The sequence below is a fragment of the Chelonia mydas genome, chromosome 11, assembly GCF_015237465.2.
Source record: "Chelonia mydas isolate rCheMyd1 chromosome 11, rCheMyd1.pri.v2, whole genome shotgun sequence".
Taxonomy (NCBI): Eukaryota; Metazoa; Chordata; order Testudines; family Cheloniidae; genus Chelonia; species Chelonia mydas.
Genome location: NC_051251.2, coordinates 9843632 through 9870278, shown reverse-complemented (window position 1 = coordinate 9870278; position 26647 = coordinate 9843632). Strand labels below are relative to the sequence as shown.

Below are 26647 nucleotides of genomic sequence, written 5' to 3'. Positions count from 1 at the left end.
TGCTGCATACAGACCTCCTGCTATTTCCCTGTTCCATCAACTCAAGGGGAAAGCATCAGCCTTCTGATGCTGAGTTCAAACCTTCTGCACACAAGTGCAGGGTGCTGCCTGCGACAGGGAGATTTTTCCATTGCTAGGGCACTGCTTGTAATTAGCAATGCTATTAGCAGAGAGTTGTCAGTATCATAGTACCACTGGGGCCATGTTTGTCTTTGCCCCAGGACACAATCCAAATGCTTGGCATGTCAAGAAATGTAATGTATCTCCACTGTTATTCTTTGCTGTTGTAGTTTTAACCTTAATTGACATAGCCACAGTCTCCTGATTGCAAATGAATCTGCAAGATAGCCTTTAGCTTTCCATACTGCTCCAGGAGATCCACAGTGGAATCTCTATTTGCTCATTTTGCATGAATCTGCCCTGGTTATGTCCACAACCCTGTTGCAGTAGTTCATTTGTACACTGCAAGAGTGCGGCCACGGTGTTTTTTGATAGCGCAGCACTAGTCATAGAAGCGGTGTACTAGACCCCAGCATTGCTGGTGGATGCAGTTTAAGGCTGGACCATGTTTTTGGAAATAGTTGCTTTAAGCTTGGAGGAGTTAGGTGCCCTCACAGCTGCATGCAGTCAGATGCCCTCACAGCTTACTTTATATCTGAAAGATTAGGATAGTGTCCTAGGCAGACTGATGCACGTAAGCAAAAATACAGGGTGGCAGGGATGCTGGAACAATTTGTATAGTGGGGGTCCTGAGAGTCATTGAATCAAACTGTAAACCCCGTATATAATGGAAACCACTTCAAGCCAGGGGGTGCAGCAGCTCTCCCCATGCACCCCTAGTTCCAGCACCTATGCAGAGAGGGTTGGGTTAACTGAGGGACATTCAAGTTTTTTTGCAGGATGTATGGGGGGGGGGGGGGACAGGCAACAGGACAATGAAGCCTTGCCTATTAACAACTTTGATGATGATAAACAATTTTAAAAGTATAACTATGCAGTCTGCATTAAAGAGCTCTGAACACTTTCCAAATATAAAGGGGACTATTGAGAGGTCAGTTTAGGTTGCATGAACACAACCCTATTCATCTAAAAAGTTTTCCGTTACATTGGGGTTTTAGATTCAATGCAGTTTGACTTTTTGAATAGTTTAACACTCACCCAGCCTTCGTGGTTTGCCCTACATACCCAGTCATATACCCTTTGTTTCTCATCCTCCTCAAGAGACTCACCCCCATGCTCTCCTTAGGAGGAGTTGGAGCAGTTTTGCCAGCTCTTGTGGCTTTATCACAAGTCTCAAGCTGCAGCTCCTGGAGTCAAGTGATGAGAGAATTTCTGCTTTCGTTTTCAAATTAATGAAAGGTTCTTGTGTTTGTGGTAGTAGAGAAAGCTTGAAAATCCAAATCCCAGTGGCTCAAAAAGCCGGAGGCAAATAGAAAACTTGGACTGTATTATTATTTAAACATTTGTGAATTTTGAACACTTGAGGATAGTGATATCATTGGAGTCTCAGGCTAATTTACATTTGGACTCTAAAAACGCTTTCCTTTCAGAACTCCTGCCTCTTCCTCACCTCCCCATCACATGCAGCTGAGCCACCATTTTACAGGTTATTGCATTGCAATAAAAAAAAAAAAAATAGAAAAGACAACACTATACAATGAAACCTGACAAAGTAAGGCAACCCTATGATATTGGCTACCAGACCCTAGCTGCACAGAGCATTTGTCATAGAAGTAAATGTTTGTGACACAAAGTGGAATTCTTGTCAGATGCCATTTGATGTTATGCTTAGCTAATTAGGATTAGCAACTGGACCTGAATAAAATTTTGCCACAGAAAACAGCCTTAGATGAGGGTCAACATAGATTAGGATTCCCTCTCATGAAGTGCATGGACTCACCACTGATTTACAGGTTTCAGAGTAGCAGCCGTGTTAGTCTGTATCCGCAAAAAGAAAAGGAGTACTTGTGGCATCTTAGAGACTAACAGATTTATTTGAGCATAAGCTTTCGTGAGCTACAGCTCACTTTTAGTCTCTAAGGTGCCACAAGTCCTCCTTTTCTTTTCACTGATTTACAGGTACACTTGTAATCTATTGGAGACTGGGTTGTACAGGGTCTACCAGTGGCACAGGATAGTAGTTTGTTACAACCCTACTTAGAGAGCGTTAATAGCCTGAATGTTTAGCTCTGGAGGTCTCCACTTCAATCCCAGGCGTGTCAGCCAAGGTGGTGACTGTCACACCCCCCAAAGAAAAGTTAACATCCAGCACCCAAACTTTTATCTAGGGTTGGTGAAACAGAGTCCTTCAGGATGACTTTCTAAAGCCAACTTCATCTTCACCAGAGTTCCACTGAGCCATATTCAGAAGTACGAGAGTAGCTTGAGGGCAATCCAAGTTTATACAGGTGTAACGGCAATGGCTCACCATAGACAATGGAGTCCCTCCAGATTTACAGCAGTGTAACAGAGCAGCAGGTAGCTTGTGACTTTAGGAGAGGTTTCAGAGTAACAGCCGTGTTAGTCTGTATTCGTAAAAAGAAAAGGAGTACTTGTGGCACCTTAGAGACTAACCAGTTTATGCTCAAATAAACTGGTTAGTCTCTGAGGTGCCACAAGTACTCCTTGACTTTAGGAGAGTTATAAGGGAGGAATTTAGGTCCCTGGACTTCCTTTGGGTGTTCCCGGGAAGAGAGGAGCAATCAGCTCCTTATTACACCCCTTGGGGTGGGAGGGAAAACTCTTACTCAAGACAGTTTAGTGAGGAGGATGAACTCCACTATGAGCACGTACAGAGTTGTGAGCAAAGACACCAAGTGGCAGGTGCTACAGAAAGCTTGTGTATTAAGAGGGTCTCTAGCAGGACAGCAGGAAGGTTTCAGCACCTCTGTATAGATGTCTGGGCAAAACACAGACTATTTACTTGGTGTGGGGCAGGGCTGGAGGGGAAGAGAGGGCCACCAGGGCCACCTAAAGCCTCAATGCTAGACATCAACCAGGGCTGGTTTTAACTGGTGAGGGGCAGGTAGGAGGACTCTTGTGAGGAAGCCAGTCTCAAAGTTACTGATTATTTACCTGGTTGAGACAGGGCCGTATTGCGTAAAACAAAATAAAGACACACTAACCCTCATACCCACAGCAGCCTGCACAGGTAAATAATCCTACACTTTTATGTTATCATCTGCCAATTTGCTTCCAGAACTTTCAGTGGGAGACTCCCAGAAAGGGTCTCACTCAGTATTATTAAACAGCCTCCTCATTAACTACCATGAGTTTGGCCTCTCAGCTGCAGTTAGGTTAAATCTTACTCTTAGGAAGTCATTTGGACACCTGGATGTCAAAGCTGGCTATGTAACACCTCTCCTGGAGGATGTGAGAGCAGCGTATAGCATTAGGGCTTGTCTTCAGTGCAGCAGCTATTGCTAGTTAGCACACCTAAGCTAGCCTCGTGCAAGTCAGTGCCCTCACTAAGGTTCCACAGAGCGACTAGATTAGCTGTTGATAAATTGCTGTAACTCACACCTCTGCATCCCCACTTCATTACCAGCTCAAGCATCAGCACCACTCCAGCACACCCCACTCCCCCTCAGCCAGCTAGTTCAAGCTTAAAGCACCACATAACTCCAGCTGGAGAGTTGCATGCAGCTAGCAGTCAGGTTAGGGGAAACACTCCCAGTAACACAGCAGCAAAGACAAAGCCCTCTAAAATAATCACTCACTATAGCACTTTCATCTGTAGATCCCAAAATGCTGTAGAAAAGAGGACACAGTATATACAAAATATCACAATGCACACACAGAACATAGAGCCAAACTTACCCCCTTCCTAGAATGCAGATTTATCAGTTACTAAAACAACAATCACACCCAGCTGGCTATTCCTAGAGCGTGCACAGCCCTGCCTTCATATTTGTTCCTCATAGTCTCCCAAAGGCTCCGAGCCCTTCTGATTCGCTCGTTGATGCTAAGCGAATACACCTGCTTGTATGAGTGAGCAGCAATTTACCTTGCACCTTCATGTGGTGTTCAAGCAGCTGGTAAAGGAGTTTCACAGCAGACTGCTGCCTCTCTCTGCAGGGACGCAATCTGCTGCCCTGTGACATCTGCACGTAGGGGTCAGCCCTTGGTGTGCTGGAGGATGGGCCTCGCTGGTACCACCAGACTCCAAGACCTCCTGGACTATGATCAGAGGGACTGGGTAAACCCCACAGGGCTCAGCCAGAGAATGAGGCTGCCTGCCCTACACGTCCCCTATTGTGTGCTCCAGGCGGTAAGGGCAGCCTTCCCTCTTGCTTCTCTTGCTGTCCTCAAGTGAGTCCTGCAGGAGGGTGCACCCCACTCAACCCTGGCCCTCCAGTCACTGGGCCCCATCCCGCAAGCCTCCCTGGCTGCCCGTCATGCCACCTGAGCTGGTGCCACAACATCCACCTCAGCACCATGCCCTCAGAACACCTGTACGCGCTCGTGTTTCATATCATCCACGTCGTGTTTCATATCACCCTCGTGTCCTGCCCTGACACCAACTGGTAGGACCTGTGGCCACCTGAGGAGGGCAAGGAACCCCGGTGGACCAGCCCGTACTCCACTCTGGTTCCAAGGCTGGCTGTGGATTTTAGCTGGTGGCTCCTCCACAGAGCTGTGAGTACAGGTGTGTACCTAGTGCACTTCACGAACCCCTGCAAACACCAGGTTGCAGCCCCTCTTCCCGCTTCTCCAGAACCTCTTACCTTGGGTCTGGCTGCACTTCTCCCTGCACCTCCTGATTTATGCATACTCCATTCATAGCCACAAAGTCACAGGATCTCCTCATCAACCTCCTCCCTGGTGCTGGCCAAGAGGGCCGTCCATCACTCCAGGAGGAAGAAGCTGGAACGGGGAACGGGAGTGTGTATGCTCTGCAGCTGTGGGCCTATTTCTGGTCCCTTGTCTGCTCACATCTCCAGGCAAAGTTCCTCATGGCAGGGTCCGCTTACTTCTTCGATGCCTCTGAGGAGCCCTGGGTGCTGTCTGGGGTTCTCTGCTCGGTGTCCCCCTCGGGTTCCCTCATCTTTAACCTTTGACTTCACTCCCAATCCTATTTTCTCTTTTGTTGTCCCAAGTATTCACTTGTGTCCTGGGTTTAGTGGCTCCTCCCTGTTAGTTGAGGGAGTGGGCCTTTAGTTTTGGGTGGGCCTAGACCTGCCTGTCCCCATACTTGCAAATGGTACGAAGGGATCAGCTTTCCAAGTGCATCCCCCCATAATGGGTCAGAGTATGAAAAGAGCTCAACTGCCATATGGACACCGAAACAGGGGCCAGGTTTCCAAAGCCCCAAACACACTGAGATATTTTGAAAATCTGGCCTCTTATTTTGGTGTTGAAATAAGAGCAGAGCTTTTTCTGAAAATGTGGCCCCATTTGTGGGTGCTGAGCCCTTTTGGGAATCTGGCTCATGGCGCTATTTGGTAGAGGATCTCAAAGTGCTTTGCAGTGGTGCAGAGGTATTATTAGACCTTGTTCCATCAAGAGGAAACTGAGGCACAGTGAAGTCAAGTGACTGCCAGATGCTACAGAGCAAGACAGGGGCAGAACCAGAACCCATGTCTGCTGACTCCCAGTCCTAGGCTCTATCCACTGGACTCTATTTCCTCTCATATAAAATTATGCGGTAAAAATAACATAGAAAATCTTCATTAGATTATCTACACATGGAAACATATACATTGTGTTATAAATTATGCTAATGTGTAAAAATTCCCAGTAATGAAGTACATCCATGCACTGGCGTTTGCCACAAACAAAATTTAACAGCTGTCTAATTCCATTGACGTCAATCGGAGTGCCACAGAAGGAAGAGGTGCAGAATGTGTAATAAGAGATGCACAGGGCGGATTAAAGAGACCTGAGTACAGAGAATGACTGGAACCTAAACTCATCCTTAAAATAGAAGACCTCTTATTTTACCCATGGGCATGTGCAATTTACAAATATCAAGCAACTCTGACCTACGTAAAAACAGCCAGTTATAACCTGAAAGATGAGTCCTAAAAGACTGTGGGCTGCTATCCCCACAGTATTGGAGCATGTCAGAATATTTAACATATCTTCCCCACAGCCCTGAGAGGTAGGGCTATGCTACTGTCCCCATTTTATAGATAGGAAACTGAGGCTCAGAAAGACTTGCCCAAGGTCATATGGAAATCAACGGCAGAGCAGGGATTTGAACCCACACCTCCCAAATCCTAGGCCAGTCACTTAATCACTGGACTGGACTTGTCCTGCCTCTTGTTGATAGGGGGAGATACATCCTCCCTGGCTTTTTGTGGGCAGGGTTGGTCAACATAATCACACAACGGAGGTGGGACTCCCCCGCACTGCCACATACTCACTTTGCAACACATCTTACTCCCACTGAAGTCTATGGCCAGACTTGCTTTGATTTCCCAGAGAGCTGGATCATACCCTATATTACTATAGTAAGACACATCACCTCCCAGTGCCTCAATTTACCCTTCTGTAAACAACATTGGAAATCCCCCCTGAAGCTGCCATGGGGTGGGGATTACAGGCTAGGGGGCCTACCCACAACAAGATAAATGCAGGGAGGGGAGGGAGCCTTCATGGGTTCTGGTGGCTCAGCTGCATACTTCTTGAGGCCAGTTATTCCCATGAAAATCAACTAAAATCACCCAGGGTGCACATGCATTTCCCCCCTCTCCCACTGCTGAGGCGGCTCCCAGTCTTCACAGTACTAGCCCAGGCAGGAACATGGAGCTGGTGGCAGCTCAGGGTTGGGGTGGGGACGAGAGGTGAGCGCCCAGGTCCTGCCTCCTGATACGGCTCCAAGTGGAGGCATTTGAAATAGAAAACTTGTCTCCCTGCCTGCCCCTCCTCTCCTTCTTCACCTCTCAAAGCCATTTGTTTGTATCAGGCCTTCTCCACACACACACACACACACACCCCAGTGCCGTGGTGGCCCCTGGAGGCCAAGCTGCATCCTCCCTGCTGTTTATTGGTGTAAAGGAGGCAGCTCCTCCATCTCTCTTGCCCCTGTCTTATCTGCAGTGTCGTCCTGCCCTCTTCCCCTTTCCCCATCCGCTGTACCCCTCTCCCTTCAGCCCAGGCCTCTACCTTCCTCTCATGAGAAGCGACGCGTGGGGAGGCATGCGGGGTGATTTCCCCCCCTCCCCCGATTTCTGTCTTCCATTTGGCACAGAAGTTTTCAAATTGTGGGGTGCACCCCTCTCGTTTGAAAACCATCACCTCCTGCCAGGAGCTGGTGGATCGGAATCTGGGTGGAGCCATCCAGCCCACTCAGGGCCCTGGTTCTCCGTGCTGTGGGAGCTGGGGTGCTGGCTGGCCGCCCAGCAGCCCTCCCTGCCCTGCTCCCCAAGCCAGGCCACCTCTGCATGGCCGGGTGCTCCCCAGGCAGAGCGAGCGGCACAGCTCCAAGCTGCACCCCGATGCGCTCTTCCTTCTCCCCTGAAGGAGCCCAGTGCCGGCTGGCGATGTCCCTGCTGCTGGTCCCTGCCCGCAGAGCCCAGTTGCCATGAGATGCTCCCCGAGGTGCTCGTTCACCGCTGCCCTGGCACTCCTGGCTCTGCTGCTGCTCCTCAGCCCAGAGGCGACACGGGGAGCAGTCACATGCCCCCCTTTAAATTGTGCCCCCTACCCTCAAGAGTTACACGTTGTCTCTGCCTCTCACCTCCTCTCTGTGCCTGTGTTCGCTCATTAATCACCTCCCCGGGTACCCGTCCTGCGGCTACGCTCTCATCCCATGCTGGCATGGCTGGACTCGAGGCCGCCTGCAGTGAAGAAGGATGTGCTGTCTGTGCTTGACACAGCACTTCCTCCATCTGATTGGAAGGCACCTCTGAGCCCAGCTGCGCCGCTTCAGAGCCATGTGCTGGCACCTCCGAGGAAGGCCTGGCATGGAAGCAGGGGGTTCTGAGCAATGACTGTTCCTGAAAGAGGTGCCCAGGTCCAGCCCTACTGTGAGTCAGGTACCACACCTAAACAGCCAGACCGCTGCGAGGTTACTCTCCAGGAGCATCTGTGGGCAGCAGTGGAGACTAACCCTTACCCACCCATTGCTTTTTTGGAAGGCTCTGGTCTTTTCGTGGCCTGGTTCCTTGCGGGTGTGTAGCAGCACGCTGAAGGGGCGGATGTGTAGCACAGAGGAGAAGGTGAGTGTATAGCAGAGGTGGATGGGAGGCACGTTGTGGGGTTTATAGCAGAGAGGGGAGCTGGCAGAGGTCCAGCAGCCCAGTTCTGCATTAGTGAGGAACTGGTGAATGGCAAGAGCGTGTGCTTTGCTCAGAAAGGGCAAATGGATTCCACAAGTGCTGCTGGGTGACCGGAAGAGGGGCCCTGCATATAAATGCCTGGAGCTTTTGAGACTGGCACAGGGAGCACAAAAGCAGCAGACCAGCGGCACCATTCCATGTGACAAAGAGTCGGGGAGAAAAAGCCTCACTCCTAAATAGATTTTTCCCCTCTTTGTTGTGGCTGCAGCTACTCGTTGCCATGGCACCACAATTAGCAGAAGAGGCAAATGGGTTTAACTGCCCTGGCTTCAGTGGAGTTATGCTAGGGTTGAATTTGGCCCATAGATTTTAATCACCATCCACTAATGACAAGATCCGACAGGACTGCACTGATTTTATTTTCTCATAATTTATGACAGTGCTCTGGATGCAGACTAACTTTTCCGGCTCAATGTTTATTATTGATTCACTTTGCTTTGCAACAGGAAGAGCGAGCGCCATGATCAACAGACTGCGGGGGCGGCAGGTGTCAGTGCAGCTGGTGTCCTACGCCGGAACGTTGGGCCTGATTCTCCTCTCCCTCACACTAGGGTGACTCCATTGACTTCAGCAGTTATTTACACCCGGGGAAGTGAGAGGAGAATCCAGGCCCACTGTGTTGCAGCTGCTTATGGAAGCCTCCCACCGTTAGCCCGCGACGCCTCGCAGCAGCAACAATGCATGCTGCCTTTCCTCCCTCTCCATTATCCCTGGGCATAAAGCTGTGATGAGTGCAGGCAAGACAGAGGCTTCTTCGGCCATGATTCCAGCAGCTCCCGAACCAGATGTGGAGCCTTAGCAATAAAAGGAACCAAAGGGTTTGGTGAGTATCCTATCTGTTATGGGATACTTGCCATGCAGCCAAGGTCAAAGAGCTTCAGTTCCTGCATGTTGCTTTGGGCCTTTATAGAGAGCAACAGGCCAGCTGCCACACCTGGATCTGCACACCCACAAGGCCTGGGCATGCTCCGATTTGGAGGCTTTGGCCCCACCTCTAATTCATACACTTACTAGGATCCACAGGCCTCCTTCACCTTCTTATATCTGCAGCAGGAATTCCACTGGCCCATGGGACTGGCTTTTAGCCAGCTGAGTGGGATAGCCACTTGATGATCATACTTTCCTTGTCCCCTGCCCAGCACCAGACTTGGTTTGCTAGAGCATAGGCAGCTGGGAAAGCAATTTATTTTCGGTCGTTACCTTAAGCCAGCTCTGAGCCGGAGCAGCCATGGCCCTTGGCCTAGCCCTTTTAATTACAGGGATGGGAGCTAAGGAGACTAAGAAAGATGAAATGGAGTGTCCCAGCAGAACGGCAGGGTAGTTCTGGACAAGGACCATTAAAGAAACATCTTTGTTGCTGTCTCATGCTCTTTTGTGGGTCCACAAAACTCAAGAGAATCTGTTGCTATGTTCCTGTGCCACTCACATTGATCAGGTGCTGGTATCATATCAGTTTAGACTGGCCATTGGTGCATCACCATTAAAACAATGGGCTCTCTACCAGCAGAACCATTGGCCTCTCTGCTTCTCTTGCCAGTCATATGCCAAACTAGGAGGCCTCAGCAGCAGGGGAGAGAGAGAGATGACAACCATAAACTCTTGTGACGGACAAAGGGTCACCTTTACTCCAGGTGCAAAAGGGTGACACTCCATTGAAATCAACGTCAGTGTCCATTTGCCTCAGTAAAGAATTTGTCCCCCAGAGCGCATGCTCTGTTCGTAATGGTAATGCAGGAACTCTGCTCAGAGCCAGGACTCCCAATAGAAGGCTTGCAGGGCAGAGAATTGCACAGCAGCGCCCGCAGCAATGTGCAGAGCACATTTCATCATGAAGAATCACAGAATGGATCATTCCCTCACCGCCAAAAAGCAGCTGCCTCCGTGGAATAGGAACGGGCATCAGCAGCACAGCAGATGCTGTGGGGAACCGGAGATGACAGAGCTGAGCTCTCATTATTTGGGACTGCAAATAATCCCCCCTCACATTCTCCCCCATTTCCTTCTTTCAAATAGGCCCTACACTGCAGAGAGGCCTTTCGTATCTTTCAGCAATACCATTTCATAGGCCCCATCCTCTTGAAGGCCAAGGAAGATTGGATGGAAGACGAACCGACTGAATTGGAGACCATATATGCTGTCTCTTCTTGATCCAGAGCGGTCGCTGTTTCACGAGCCAGGGACAGAGCGAGTTGGCATAGCAGTACGTCCTGCTCCATCCTCTCCTACATGGGTTTGAGGCAGGAAATCAAACCCAGATCACCTGCATATCAGGGCAGAGCTTTCACAGCCCCTGGGCCAGCTCTTTCATCATATGACGCATGGATTACTTTCGTATTCGATTTGGGTTCCTTCTAACTATGTGATTACAGTGCAGAATGTAGTTTGTGGGGAAATGGGTGGGGGTTACAGCAGAAGTGTTTCCACGATTGCCTGTCCTCATCATTGCAGGGCTTGCTGTCTTAGGAACCCAACCAGGAGAAAGCAGGGAGTGCAGGTCACTGAACCTCTCTGGGTCTCTCAATCAGTTGCTATAAAATGGGGATAACAGGGCTTTCCCACCCTTGTGAGGTGCCTTGAGATCCTTGAATGAACATTGCTGTACTATGCAAAATAGCATGGTGGGACGGGGGGTCCCAGCTGGGTCTAACTGCTTTGTAAGGGAGGAAAGTGATGAATTGTAATAAGGGAGAGCATTGCTACATCACTCCTCTCTCTTAAAGGGCTCTGGAGAACTGTGATGTTGCTCCAGTTGGGCCAGTAGCAGACTGGCTGTGAAAAGCCTTTTTTGCTTCCTTGAACTCTGACTGCGAGTAGCCCTTTTGTTTGTTTGGGATTTGAGCTCTGGAAGGCTTTAGGGTTCAACCCAGACCAGTAAGGGCCTGCGTCACTGCCTGCCCTGCAACTCTCAATGCCTTAAATGCTGTGCTGCTGTGGATCACAGTCCTGATACCAATGGCCACCATGCAAACATGCAGGTGACACCTGGCTTCCACTGCTCAGTTACTCTTTGCAGGGGTTGCTCAACACCCCACCGTCCTGAATTTCCCCAAAACTGCCTGCCATGTAGTGTCCAGCCCCTCTCACTTAACACTTACAGAAGTTATTAAGGTCCTTGCTCCTTTAAAGAGACAGTACCCACCAGCTTATTATCTTAACTGGGGTTAACAAACCCTCTGTTTTAATCAAAGCACTGAATTAGTTTATAGTAAAAGTAAAACAAGTTTATTAAACAAGAAGTTGTAGGTATAAGTAATACCAAGTATAAGGAATAAAGAGAGAAAGGGTTGCAAGCAAAGAAAAGTAAAAATAGATTTCTAAGACTAAAATCTGGTTTAACAAACCAGAGTCTCTTGTTCAAAGGAGTGTTTCTCACCAAGTCTCTTTTCCAGCATGGCTGACCAAACTCTCTACCTTCACAGATCCTAAAGTGCTCAGTTCCTTTGTCTCCTCAAGTGAAGAAAGCCAAAATGGTTTTTTCTCTCTCCTTATGTCTTTCTAAGTTTATTGATCCTGCTTCAAGAAGCAGGAAGGCTTTCTGGGGTGCAGTCTCCATCCCCCATCGAGATGGTTAAGTGATGACCTTTCCCCACTTGCTCTCCTGATGGCTTTGTTTACCTTGCATGTTTGGTTTTGGGCATGCTTTGCGTAATTTACATTGGAGACACATGCATGCAGGGGGAACCACATGCCTTTGTCTGGAACAGGCCTGACTTACGCACCGCTTGCCAAATACATTTTAAGAATATATTTCCAGCACATATCTATGAAGTCCTTTGTACATACATCACACACAAATATTAATGATCGGTGAGTTTTCCAGCGATATATTACATGCCACGTTTTGGGTACATATCATGACAACAGTGTGCCAGGGAGCATTGGGGTGCTCTTATACTCACAACAGCCCTCTGGTCCTAAATTTGTGGGCTACTCCTCATTTGCTTGTCTCTACCATACATACCCAGGCTCAAATTCCCATCTTTTCAGCACATTTTATTACTTTGCTGAATGCTGTTGCTGAATACAGCCGGGTGATCACTGCAAGCTTGCTTGGCTGGTTATCTCTGAAAAAAGACTCATTTCTAAATGGTGAGACACGAGAAGTGACAAGCCCATTGCAAGCATCTGGCTAGCCGGCACTTCATACCTCATTGACTGGCAAGTCTTTTTTTGACACCAGGGTTGTGAACAATGAGACAGGGAGGAGAATGAATCTACAGGGTTTGCAGGGAGAAACATACAGGAGTAAATCACAGCAGCCAGTACGACTCTCAGAGCACTGAATGGCTGAGGATTAGGGAGGGGCTGATCCAGAACCTACTGAAATCAGTGGAAAGACTCATATTCACTTCAGTGGGTTTGGATCAAGCCGTAAAAGAAGCAGCTGCAGCCACCTGTGCAGTGATAAAGGCAATCAAACAAAGACAAGAAAAAGGAGAAATACTAGCAAAGCCCTTAAAAATGGATTGAGTTTCTGAGCGTGGAGGGAGGCAGGGACGGGGGGAATTAATCCTAAAAGCAGCTCAGATCGCACCTACTCATTTGAATCTCAGGTCTTTGAAGAAGATAGAAGATTTGCCGTTGAGGTTTATGCAGTGGAGATAATGTTGTAATTCAGACACTATAATCAGTTCTATATCAAAACCCAGCATATTGAATTATACCTTTCGAGTAGCCTAATATTTCCATCCCACAAGATCCTGCCTTATAAGATGTGTCCGTTAAGCAAAACTTGTTCTGTGCAGGTTCCGTCTGAACATTAGATAAACACCCGCAGACACTTTGTACCAAAACAGCTTGTTGCTGAGCACCCTTGCCTGATGCTAGAGCTGCCCCTGCTAGTGCTGTCCCATGCGAGCTTGCTGCCAGCTTCAGACCTCTGTTTCAGCAGGCTTGCAGGAGAGCTGGGGAAACGCTCCCCAGCCTGGATTCAGTGAACCATTCCTATTTGATGCAGCACTTAAGCACGTGCTTAAAGCTAAGCACATCTGCCTACATGCCGTGTTGAATTGGTGCCTCTGTGCTGAAGGCCAAACTGGGCCCGTCCTCCCTTTGTGCAGCACAGCTCCCCTGGACACCCTCTGAATTTGTGCACACAGATCGGGGGAGGGGTGTGTGTGTCAGTTTAAGGCTGGTGCAGGAATATACCCGGCTTGACAGACAGCCTTAAAGCCTGAAGGCCTCTAACCGCAAAACACAGACAGGATGAGCAGTGGTAACAGAATTTCCACCTCAATGCCATGCCAGTGGGCCTGATTCACCGTTCCAATTTTTATTCCCTGGCTTCATTAGCGTTACTCCTGATTTACACCAGTGCAAAAACGTTGAATGATGACATAATAGCTACTAGATAGTCATATTATTTGCACACCCCTAGTTCTCCTAGCAAAAGCCCTTCCCAAACATTAGCTACTCCTCCCTGTACCCCTCAGGGGTCAGGAACTGTGATTATCCCCACCAGAGAAGCCGGCAGAGGGGAAGGTAACTGGTTTGCCAAAGGCCACAGAAGGAGTCAGTGGCAGAGCTGGGATTAGATCTCAGGAGTTCTTGACTTGCACTTTTGTGCTGCAAACTCCTTAGGAAAAGGCTGTTTGATCTGTCACAGCCGCCTGTCCCCGCCCCGCAGCCAGCCGGAGCAGGAGATGATGGAAGCAGTAGTTCCTTCCTTTTGTTAATAAACTGTCTAGTCAATTGCTTGACCACACTCTGGTTCATTATGAAATATATTCAAGAGACCAAATAACCAATGTCAGGTCAGTTTTGTGCTATAAGCCAGCGGTCTCAAACTCAAATGACCACGAGGGCCACATGAGGACTAGTACATTGGCCCGAGGGCCGCACCACTGACCCCCGCTGCCCCGGCCCCGCCCCCACCCCTTCCATGAGGCCCCACCCCTGCCCCGCCTCTTCCCACCCCACCCCTGCCCCCGCCCCCATTCCAACCCCTTCCCCAAGCTGGCGGGCCGCAGAAAATAACCCCGCGGGCCGCGTGTTTGAGACCCCTAGTATAAGTCAATAATAACATAGTACAGGAAAGGGGCTCTGTATCAGTGATACTCAGATCTCAGTGGTTCAGGAGCCAAATTAGCAATCAACATTAGCCAACAGAGCCACAGTAGTGTGAATTTGATGTTTCATTGACTAGAGTACTATATAGTCATATTTAAACAGCATGACGGGAAATAGTTCATTTTCATATATCTATATTTATTATTCTCACTGCAAAATGACTGACAGAGCATTATTATTTTATCAACTACAATGAGTTAATAACATAGTAAAAGCATCCTGACTGGTTAATAACTTAGATCGGTTAATAATTAAATCACACAGTGTTTTAATACCATGTGCTGCAAAGAGCCGCAGGAGAAACATTAAAGTGCCTCTTGCAGCTCTTTAATGTCTGAGTCTGAGTATCACTGGTCTCTGTGGTAGTTGTCTCTGGGAAGCCATCTCATGCAGCGTTGTTACATTCACCTTACACAGAAGGTGAGCTCCCCAAAGTTTGTCCTAAAGTCATCTTTTTAAACCCTCAACTGAAACTAGCTTTAGCCAATCAGCTTTCTACCTTGTTTTTCTGGTACCATGGGGTACCTCTTATTTCTTGGTTCTGCATTTCAAGTACCAAAGCGCATGAAAACAATGCCTACCTAGGTTGGTACTAGGGTAGAACGATCATACGTCTTGTCCTCTTCCTCTGGGACGTTCCAGTAGGGGCCCGTGAGAGTAACTCCCTTTCTGTTGCCATGATAAAGCACTAATCTGTCCTGATCTTGACAATTTCCCTATTTGCTCAAACTTACTTCAGTGAATGCAAGGGGTTATGGGATACTTAGCATAAGTGAGCAGGGTTAAATAAAAATCATAAGCCAATTTAGGATACATAACTGCTATAATATTTGTGCTTAATGGAGACTAATACATCTATTGTGGGGATAATACATATTAATATGATATGTATATATGCTAGCCAGCGTATATTAGTCAGCAGCTTTCTGTGATGGGAGCCTGCACCTGTCCCTTCCTCACAATCCTAGTAGGGGAGCAGCGATCTCAGCAGCAGAGGTCCAATGGGCTAGCAAGCGCCATCCATTCACATACAAGAAGGGCTGCAAGATTTCCTGGTAGTATGTGGGAGCACCAGATTTATTTCTAGCAGGTCCCCCCTCTCTCCTGGCACTGATGAGCTGGCGTTGGTGGTGTATTGGGGTGGTGGTGTGTTGGGGGGAGGAGTCTTCGGAGCCAGCCAGCGTGGGGCTGACCGCCCTCAAACCTCCTGTGATAATCTATAGCAAGAGGAGACAGATGATGCTCTTCCCTGAGGCATGGTTGTTCCCACTGGATCTCTGGACAACAGCACAGGGCAGAGTCAAGATAGAGCCTTCTTCGACAAAAAGACTGGGATTATATTCTGCTTTTGCTAAACCAGTCACTAATAGTGGCCAGAACCAGATGCTGCAGAGAAAGGGGTAAGAACCCGACAGTAAGCAAATGTGGGAGAATTTGCCTCTAACCTAAGTCTTAACCTGCTCTCTTGTAGTGAGAGATTGGCTCAAGCCCCAAAACTCAAGATTTAACATCCCATCTGACATCTCTTGTTATTAATGGTGATAACTCTGGCTGCTCTTGACAGCCATATAAATATCCAGTCCCTTCGTGAATCTTGACTGGAAACTGCCCTTAACACAAGCCCCATTGGGGGTCACTTGGTCTGAAAGTTGCCTCGATTTTCAGTCACCTCAGAAATGTCACCACCTCCCAGGAGCTGGGCTGCAGTATTGCCATGGGTTGTGGAAACATAAGATTGAAATGCTTCATCAAACACAGATGAGGCATCGGCTGCCCTATATAGCTGGGTGATGTATCACACAGCTGCCCACTGGTGTGTCCGAGTTCCTTTATTATAATGATTTTTAACCCCACAGCCTCAGTGATTACTATCCAGTTACTGCTCTTGATCACTGATGCCTTGGAGGCAGAGGCCGTCATTTGGATCAGAGGATAAAGTGGGTCAGTAGCTGCTTCTCTTCGCTTTACTTCGCAAAGGGCCAGAGCTGTTATTTAAAACTTAAAATACTGCTTATGGCACCCAAGCTCAATAGACAAATCTAACATGTGCGGACACCAGGTATGTCATGTCACAAAATTGTTGGGGTGTACAAAGCTGTCTCAGCATGGAGAACATTATAGACGGTCATATTATACCCTGGAAAGTCAGGGGGTGCGGGAGAGTGGAAAACAGAAAAGACCTAGGAAAAGTCAGATGTAAACCAAGGTCTGGCGGGGGGTGGTAACTGTCCCCCTTATCCCATAGCAAAACATGCTTCTGGGAGACATGGTCAATATGTTCCTGAGCTGGCTGAGATAAAGGAGGTGAAGTGTAAATATTATTGGCTTCTTGTGTTTAGCTTGTTGACTCCATTGCACAATTGACTTTAGGGCTCAGAGTTCTTTATCTAATTAAAGCAGCCTTGGCAATTACTGAGTTTAAAATCAAAACAGTTGGGCCAGATTTTCAGCTTGGCGTAAGTACACGGACTTCAGTGAAGCTAAGCAGATTGACACCAACTGAGGATCTGGCCCAGTTATGTTCATGTCCTTCTCATCCTTTGTCTTTCAAGTTCTTGTTACCAAGCCCAGCAGCCACTTTTATTTCTTTAACTTAAGTGGCTATTTTTCTAAGGGAGTTAGCCATTTACAGGTCTGATTATCTTCTGACTTAGCAGTATCTACATAGCAACATAGTAGTGGTGATCTTCCACCTCCTCCAAAGCCACCAGCCTGCATGATTGCCAGTACATCTAGAGCACCCCATTCATATGGTGAGGGCCGGGACTGCAGAGCTCAGCTGTGCTTCCTCAGTGCTAGGGGACAGCACTTTGAAACTGAAACAGAAAGTAGTGCAGGCCAGAGAAAACCGGACAAGTTATGGGACACAGTGGAAAGAATCACAGGAATTTGACGTCAAGGCCCAGAATTCTGGTCGGTTCCATTAGGTCTCCCAGAGTCCACCGCTATAAACAACCCATAATGCATTGAGCCAAGTGGCAGAACACTGCATCCTGGGATACCTGTTCAGAAATCTGTGTGCTCCGTAGTGTGTGGATGTGGTGATTGACGAGGAAAGTAGCTGCTGTAGACAGAGCAGTGTAGCTTTGTTCTATCCGTATAATTATGGGGCGGGGGGGAGCTTTCCTGGGTAGACAAGGCCTTCCCTAGGTTTCATATTCTTTTGGGCTCCATTCTTGGATGCACTGAGTTTACACTTAGCACAGCTCTGCAGGGTGGAGTGGGGGGTTGTTGAGGAAAGAGTCTATAGCTCCTTTCTGTTCCCCTGCTCCTGGTTAGGGGCAATCCGTGTTTGCTCCTTTAGGGCAACACTGGCTGCTTTGTGGTTGTGATGCAGTACACAACAGCCAGATCTGGCCCCTAGGAGCCCTGTATATTTAATTTAAAAAAAAAATCTTTACCTATTTATCTTAGGTTAATAAAACTGAACATAGAAATCTTTTTTTTTTTTTACTATTCACCGCTACTGTTGATTCACAATGTTTTGCATTTCTCTCAGCCTGAAACACAGGAAAATACACTAGTCAGTGTTGCCTTTGTTTCTAGTCAGTGTCCTGCTCGGATTCTCATGCAATGAGAATTATGCAATAAGAAATATGCAATCTCATGCAGTTGTTCTCTAGAACAATGTTTGGGCTGGAAAAACCACAGGGCGAACATTGCATAGAATCATAGAATATCAGAGTTGGAAGGGACCTCTGGAGGTCATCTAGTCCAACACCCTGCCCAGAGCAGGACCAATCCCCAACTAAATCATCCCAGCCAGGGCTTTGTCAAGCCTGACCTTAAAAACTTCTAAGGAAGGGGATTCCACCACCTCCCTAGGTAACGCATTCCAGTGTTCCACCACCCTCCTAGTGAAAAAGTTTTTCCTAATATCCAACCTAAATCTCCCCCACTGCAACTTGAGACCATTACTCCTTGTCCTGTCATCTGCTATCACTGAGAATAGTCTAGATCCATCCTCTTTGGATCCACCTTTCAGGTAGTTAAAAGCAGCTATCAAATCCCCCCTCATTCTTCTCTTCTGTAGACTAAACAATCCCAGTTCCCTCAGCCTCTCCTCACAAGTCATGTGTTCCAGACTCTTAATCATTTTTGTTGCACTTTGCTGGACTCTCTCCAATTTTTCCACATCCTTCTTGTAGTGTGGGGCCCAAAACTGGACACAGTACTCCAGATGAGGCCTCACCAATGTCGAATAGAGGGGAACGATCACGTCCCTCGATCTGCTGGCAGTGTCCCTACTTATACATCCCAAAATGCCGTTGGCCTTCTTGGTAACAAGGGCACACTGTTGACTCATATCCAGCTTCTCGTCCACTGTCACCCCTAGGTCCTTCTCTGCAGAACTGCTGCCTAGCCATTCGGTCCCTAGTCTGTAGCGGTGCATTGGATTCTTCCGTCCTAAGTGCAGGACTCTGCACTTGTCCTTGTTGAACCTCATCAGATTTCTTTTGGCCCAATCCTCCAATTTGTCTAGGTCCCTCTGTATCCTATCCCTACCCTCCAGCGTATCTACTACTCCTCCCAGTTTAGTGTCATCCGCAACCTTCTCCCAGAAAATGGTTTTTATTCGGTTTTATAAAATTTTCATGGAAAAAAAATTCTGTTTCTATTAGGTTTTGCAAAACTCTTCTCCCTGCTTTAAATGGCGGTCCTAAACTACCTTTTAAAGTAATAGTTTCTAACCCATTTTTGGGGGGGGTAGGGTGTCAAGGTTTGTTTTTAGCATGATCAAATCCTTTGTTGTCTCTCCCAAACTCTAACTCCCATGAGTCTTGCATCATGCCCACGATTCGAGGGATGATGCCGTATCACTCACAGGAAGTGCTGTAAATATTTGATGACTTCCTATGAGAACAAAAAAATTAAACCATGTAACCGGTACCTTTATAGCCTAGCAGGATTGATGGGCTCAGTCCCTTATAAAATGCTACAGTCATAGTGCAAATCACTATTGGCTAAGTTTACCTTTGATTCTTACTATAAAGCACCTTTGAACTTACTATAAGCATCATCATTGCTGTAAAAAATAAAATACCAGAAAACAAACCTTAAAAAACTTCCCAGAAGCGGCTGACCTGGTTACTATGAGCATGTTTGGTATCTTGGGAGCTGATCCTGCAAATAGTCACTCACAAGCAGATCTTATACCCATGATTGGCCCCACTGGCTTTCAACAGGACTGCTCCTGTAAGGACTGTTACTCATGTAAGCAGGAGTTTACAGCACTGGGTCTTTACTATGCTTGAATATAAATTCCTGGGGTAAATATCATTCTTGTCTGTCTTGAAATTCAAATTTCAGTTGATCCTAAATAATAATACTTAGCTCTTCTAGGGCCTAATCCAGCTTCCACTCAAACCTGAAGCAAGAATTAATACAGGGAATGCCTACGGCCTGTGATATTCAGGAGGTTAGACTAGATCATCCAAATAGTCCCTTCTGGCCTTAAAAATCTGTGAAGATATTGCAAAGTCCCCTTTGACTACCATGGGGGCTGGATACAGCCCTTATATCCCTTTTCTATCCATAAATGTGAAAGCCCTTTATAAAAGAGGGTAATATTAATGTCTCTATTTTACAGAGGGGGAAACTGAGGCACACAGCGGCAAAGTGACTTGTCCAAGATCATCTAGCAAGTGAGCAGCAGAGGTAGGACAAGAACATGAGTTTCTAGGTCTCAGTCTAATGTCCTACCTACTGGACCATGCTGTCCAGCACATTGGGCGGCGTTGTCTGAGTGTGTTGCCCTAAGTGCTATAAGATTTGTTTCATTCATATATTTCCAGTTTAGGAATCGTAAAATCCATCAATGGCTTTTTCAAGCATTCTAAAGCTAGGCTTTCATGCAGAATTTGCTAGAGTGTATTTCAGAGCTTCACAATCCCCCTGAGAATCCTATCAGGGTGGCCTGGATAAAATCACCACCTCAGTTCTGTCCTTCGGGAAGGGCCTGGCTTTAATTTTTAAAACACGGGAGCAAGTGATGGATGGAGCGCTATTTTTGGAAAGGAGCAGAACAAGAGGAAATTGACTTACTCCTCTCACAACCTAGCTCAAATGCCCCTTGATGCAAATTGCCTGCGTCAGTATGTCTTGCCAATCCTTTTCTAACAGACCCTTTCAGCCTGGCTTGCCTTTGAAGCAGGTTCAAAAAAGGCTGCTCTGTGTGAAATCAGGATTGGACCTGGGTGACCAGACAGCAAGTGTAAAAAATCGGGACGGGGGTGGGGAGCCTATATAAGAAAAAGACCCCAAAATCGGGACTGTCCCTATAAAATCAGGACATCTGATCACCCTAATTGGATCTGAAAATAAAGTTAGAGTTTGGAGGCAATCCGGGAGGAGGAGCAATCCTGCTCCCTAGTCAGGTAATTGAACTGAAGCCCGCCAGGTTTGTTGCCTGATCTATTAATTAGGTATTCTTTAGGGTTTCCAATTTAACGTGCCATGATCTGGCAGGGTTCAGCTGCCTCTTTATCAGCCACAGAATTATTAGAATTGTTATTAGGATGAGGACCTTGGTGTGAACAGGAGAGGCACACACACTTGGAAAGACCCTTTGAATCTGTAATATTGTCATTAGCTCAATTAGCAATATCACAAACACTCAAACAGCAAAGTAGTCTGAGATCATACAAAACAACTAGCATTATATGCAACTCATATAATCCTTTACAGGGACCCAAACCCGTGAGACAGGATCAACAAGGAGTCCTATTTCTGGCATGCCAGGAATTGCCCAACAGCTTAAGACTAGGTCATTCCCTTTATACCTACTGCTGGGCTGCCATGCGTATTATGAGGGTGTATGGCCCTCTGTCCATCCTTAAATTTCCTTGCCCTAACCTGATCCTGCATTGCTGAGGTCATATCAGAATTTTACCATTGATTTAAATGGAGCTGAATCAGACCCCTTAGTTTTGTGAGGAAGCAGCAGCATGAAATTGACATGATTTTTGTCCATTGTGGCTACTGATATGGTTCTGAATAGCAGCAGTGACACTGACCAGACCTTTGGTAATTTGTCTCTTCTGCTGCTGCTACCAGACAAATTTATGAGCAGCTATAGAGACTCTGGAGCTGCCTGTCTGCAGACTCAGGAAGACAATGTTGCTTCTGTTTACATCTATGTGGTTTTCTTTTCAACCACAATGGCTAGAAAAACTTATGCCAAACATTCAGAGGTAGGTGCCTAAAATCAGGCAGCTAAATCCCTATTTGATCCCAGTGGGATTTGTGAGAGCTCAGGTCATTCCACTTTGCAGATAATGATGTCTTATTAGGGAAGGATTCCCCAGCAACAGTGGATTTTTCATGCCCTGATGTTATCCTCTAATACAAATTGAACAACTGACATTTGAAAAATCATAGGGAAAAAAGAGGATTTAAGTATCTTCACCGATGGGACCTGGATGACTCCAGTAATGGGGTACAGAGGGCTTGTCTACACTCGAAATGCTACAACAGCATAGCTGCCATGCTGCGGCTGTGTTGCTGTAGCACTTCAGTGTAGACACCAATGGAAGGAGTTCTCCCTTTGGTGTAGTTAATCCACCTCCACGAGAGGCGATAGCTAGATCAGTGGAAGAATTCTTCTGTTGACCTAACACTGTCTACACAGGGACTTAGGTCAGCTTAACTACGTTGCTCAGGGATGTGCCGTAACTGGGTCAATCAAATTTCCTAGTATAGACTGTGTGTGTGTGTGTGACAGAGAGAGAGAGCATGTCCATCTCCACAGTTGCTAATCTAGCACCACGTCCTCCTACTTTAAACTATTCGGGTGAATTCTTACCAAAGCTCTGTGGTCCTAGAGACAGCAAGAGCATATTGTGTAGCCACTGGGACAAACCCTGAACTAGTGTCAATTGGCATGGAAGCTCCATGGAGGATCCATTGTTACCATGCCCACTAACACAAAGAACACACCCAGCACAAAGTGTTTCAGGATCTAGCCAGCATCGTTCTTAGTTCTTTTTAAAGATTTTTAGACTTAGTGCAACACTGAATCATGTCTTGACGTGATGTCTTGCTGAGCTCTTATTACCTCAGCAGCAGCTGATAGGCAATGAATTATTTAGGAACAGCCAGCTGCTTCATTAATTTTAATAAACCTAGTTTTTTTCCATAGTGGCCTTTTAGACAGGGCAGTGCCACTTGCTGAAGTATTAGGTGGGCCTGTTATTTGATGGGTCTTCTAGGTGGTTTTTGCTCTCTTCTTTTCAATTCAGTTTTAGCCAAGTAATTGGAGCCCAGGCCAGCGAGGACAGTCATTACTGGATCAGTTCTTCACACAGATTAGCAAACAGCGATCTTTGAGATTGGTAATAAACAAGACTTTGGGCCAGGACCTCAGCTGGTGTAAATCGATGTAGTTCTGTTGAAGCCACTGGAGCAATGTGGATTTACACTAGATCAGACTCTAGTCCTTTTGCTTTATTTTCGGCCTGTCATCCCAAAGGATCCCAAAGCACTGTATGAATTGTGTGTCACATTCTGCTGTCTCACTGATGCAAGGCAGGAGTAAATAGCTCCCTTGGCATCAGTGTTCCCTGATGTGAGGTCAGAATCAGGCTCTGCACATACAGGAATTGCTTCATTCACTAAAAAACATAGCATCTGCGGGATGGAGGGGGGACCCCAGCAGCCAATCTGCACATCACACACTCCACAGCAGCTGCGGTAGGGAACACTCAGCCATTGACACACACCTTCTCTTGGTCTGCTATTGGATCCTTAATACCTACCCAGAGCAGTGGGGATTGTGGCATTTAAGATCCCACCACCACATGGTGCATATATGTTGGGTGATAGATACACACACCTTTTCATGTTGTATTGTTAATGCATATGTGTGCAACACTGCACATACATTCTACCCAGTCATTCTCTTTACGTCATGATCGTAAACGTCTTCATACTGTACAGTTGCTCACACCATAACCTGAAAGCTGATACACATTTGCAATCCTCTGGAGCAGCTTTTGGTCAAACTCAGTGATGGAGAGTATTTTCTGACCCCAGCGCAATATGAGCCGTTTCTAAGATTTCAGAATACACGGAGAATCCATAATCTATATTAATTCCCTTTAACAGCATCAGAATCATTCTGTGCTAATTTCTAGTTCCCTGCTTCAGCCATATTTGCCATGTTACAAATGATTCTATAATGTAGCCAAATGGCCTCTTTTGTATGTTTCCCCTAATTTTATCATATTGTGCCAGGCAGTATAGATCATATTCATTTCTCTGTACCTCTTTCCCCTCTCACCCTATTCAGATTGTAAACTCTTCAGAGCTAAAACTGTCTCTCCCACAGTGTTTGGACAGTGTCAGGCCCTAATCTTGGTTACTACGTGCTACTTATTACCACTACTAAGAATGCTAAAAACTAGCTCTCATATAGCATTCTTCCTAAGTAGATCTCAAAGAGCTTTACAAAAGGTCAGTATTCTTATCCCTATTTTACAAGTGAGGGAACTGAGGCACTGACTGTGATGGAAGTGACCTGATCAAGCTTACCCAGCAGGTCAATGGCAGAGCCAGGTATAGAACCCACTTCTTGTAAGTTGCAGGCCACTGCTCTATCCCCTAGCCTACACAAAATACCTATCATCCCTACACTTAAGTTATTCAGATATACCACGGCCATGGTATAGTCACACTAGTAAGCAGAAATATTCTAGTGGAGGATAATAATTTGCTACAGTTTCCGTAAGTATTGGGGTAGGGAAATGAACTACTGCTGGGGTTCAGGGAATAGAGACTCTGGATGTAAAACATTTAGGGAGATTTAAGCCCTATTAATAGAAGCTTTCAAATCCAATCTGCAAATTTCCATAACCCACAAACGTGTAAGTGGTGTGGGGCCTAATGAATATGTCATCAGTAAGCTACCCAAAGCAGAGCAGCTCATCCGTAGATCTGCCACGGAGAGTCTGTTTGATTGATAGATCAAAGACAGACTTTGCTAAAGGGAATTCTGATCTCAGGGCTTGGCACATTAAAGAAGAGCACCTAATGGAGATAAATAGCAGTCTCCTATAGTCAATTAAGTATATATATAAAGAAATAGGAAGAGTCACAGATTATCAAGCCAGAAGGGACCATTTTGCACACCTAGTATGACGTCCTGCATAGCACAGGTCATAGAAGTTCCCTGAATTAATTCCTGTTCGAACTAGAGCAGATCTTTCAGAAAAACAGTCAATCAATTAAAAAATGTCCAGTGCTGGAGAATCCATCACAACCCTTGGTCAGTTGTGCCAGTGGTTAATTCCCCTCAGTTACAAACTTGGGTATAATTTAGGCTTGTCTACATTTAAACCGCTGCAGCTACCGCAGCGCAGCTGCAGCTCTTCAATGTAGCGACTCACTACAGCAACAAAAGGGGGTAGGTAGGTTGCCAGAAGAATTCTTCCATCGACCTCGTGCTGTCTACACCAGGGATTAGGTCAGTTTAATTACGTCGCTCAGGGTTGTGGATTCTTAGCTGGGTTGACTTAATTTTTTAGTATAGACCTAGCGTGGGCCGAGGGATGTGCTGGCCGCTGCTTCCCGCAGCCCCCATTGGCCTAGAACAGCAAACCATGACCAGTGGGAGCTGCGATCGGCCGAACCTGCGGATGCTGCTGGTAAACAAACCGGCCCGGCCCGCCAGCGGATTTCCCTGACAGGCCACGTGCCAAAGATTGCCGATCCCTGCCTTAAGGTCTACCTTCAGCTTCTAATCATTGGGTCTTGCTAGACCTTTGTCTGCTAGATTGAAGAGCCCTCTTCTGTTTCCCACGTAGGTCCATATAGATTGTGATCATTTCACCCCTTAACCTTCTCTTTTATAAGTTAAATAGATTGAGCTCTTTGAGCATGTTTTCTAATCCTTTAATCATTCTCAAGGCTCTTTTCTGAACCCTCTTCAATTTATCAACATCCTTCTTGAATTGTAAGACAGAACTGGACACAGTATTCTAGCAGTGGTCACACCAGTGCCAAATACAGAGGTAAAATAACTTCTCTACTCTTACTCAAGATGCCCCTGTTCATGCATCCAAGCATTGCACTGGGAATTCATGTTGAGCTGATGATCTACCATGACCCTTAACTCTTTTCAGAGGCATTGGGCCCCAGGATGGGGTACCTCATTCAGTAAATATGGCCTACATTCTTTGTTCTTAGATGTATGACTTTACATTTAGCTGTATTAAAACGCACATTGCACCCAGCTTACCAAAGGATCCAGATCTCTCTTCATTATTTACCATGCCCACAATCTTTGAGTCATCCGCAAACTTTATCAGTTATGATTTTATGTTCTCTTCCAGGTCATTGATAAAAATGTTAAATAGCATAGGGCCAAGAACCGATGCCTGCAGGACTCCAGCAAAACCACATCTGCTTGATGATGATTTCCTCCTGGTCCTCTTGTCTCTCATGGTTATGAACTGCCAAGCCTCTGTTCTATTAATTGGGACTGCAAATTTATCCTGGTTGTAAGCCTAACTGTGGGATAGTGGATAAAAGTCAATTAAATGCCACAATAACCTGTAACAATAAATGTTAATGGGAAAAGGTTCAAAAAGGAGACAGGAAGACTGAATTAGTCTAAAGAAAAAAGCCTTGTGATATAACTTGAGGACTGTGTTAAAGTCATGCCCGGTAAACAAGAAAAGTGTGGGACTGGAAATCAATGAACCAAAGTTGGTTTGTTGGAAATGAGGCCTAATTGGTGGACAAAATAATGAGGGGATGGGTTAATCCACCCAGCACTCCCTCCAGGGCTCCTCAAAAAGAGGCTTTGTGGGGGAAATTAGCAGATGCAAATGCAACGATCGCTGGCTGAGAGAAGGGGAAGGAATGAGCTCCACTATCACGGCTGTCACTCCCACAGTCTCCAGGGACACCGGGAGCCACTGTAACACCATTGGGACTTCATTACCCTAACCCTACCAGACCAGGCCAGAGAGGGGGAGCCAGATGACATCACTGTCTCCAAGGGCCCCCACTGAATTCCAAACACCAGTTTTTTCCCTTCTCTTGTGTGTTCTTTTCCTTCCCCACAGTATTTCTTCTCTTTCCGATTGCTCTCTTTTTGCCTTCTGTTTCATAAGAGTCTGGCTTAGCTGACCAAGATTATATTTTGCAACACTGCTGTGAGCATGTGACTAGAAAGGCGGCTGAAAGCAACCCCCCTAAATAGGCCAATCCTCCTACAAGTTTGCAGGTCTCAGAGCAGCTGACAGGGTCGTGCGTTCCTCTAGCAGCGAGGTTGCAAGCGAGCGTCAACA

At 46.7% G+C, this 26647-nt stretch overlaps 1 protein-coding gene across 6 annotated transcripts in view; it reads left to right on the top strand.

Moving 5' to 3' along the window:
* The window catches only part of LOC102936326, an 88410-nt gene that overhangs the window by 10668 nt on the left and 51095 nt on the right, over positions 1 to 26647 (top strand). For 3 of the 6 annotated variants that reach the window (XM_037912139.2, XM_043525475.1, XM_043525477.1), the window contains exon 2: positions 19945 to 20012. The exons of the other annotated variants lie outside the window; for them this stretch is intronic. The gene's annotated coding sequence lies outside the window, so the exon portion shown is untranslated. The remainder of the gene's footprint in view (positions 1 to 19944; positions 20013 to 26647) is intronic. 6 annotated transcript variants of the gene reach the window in all.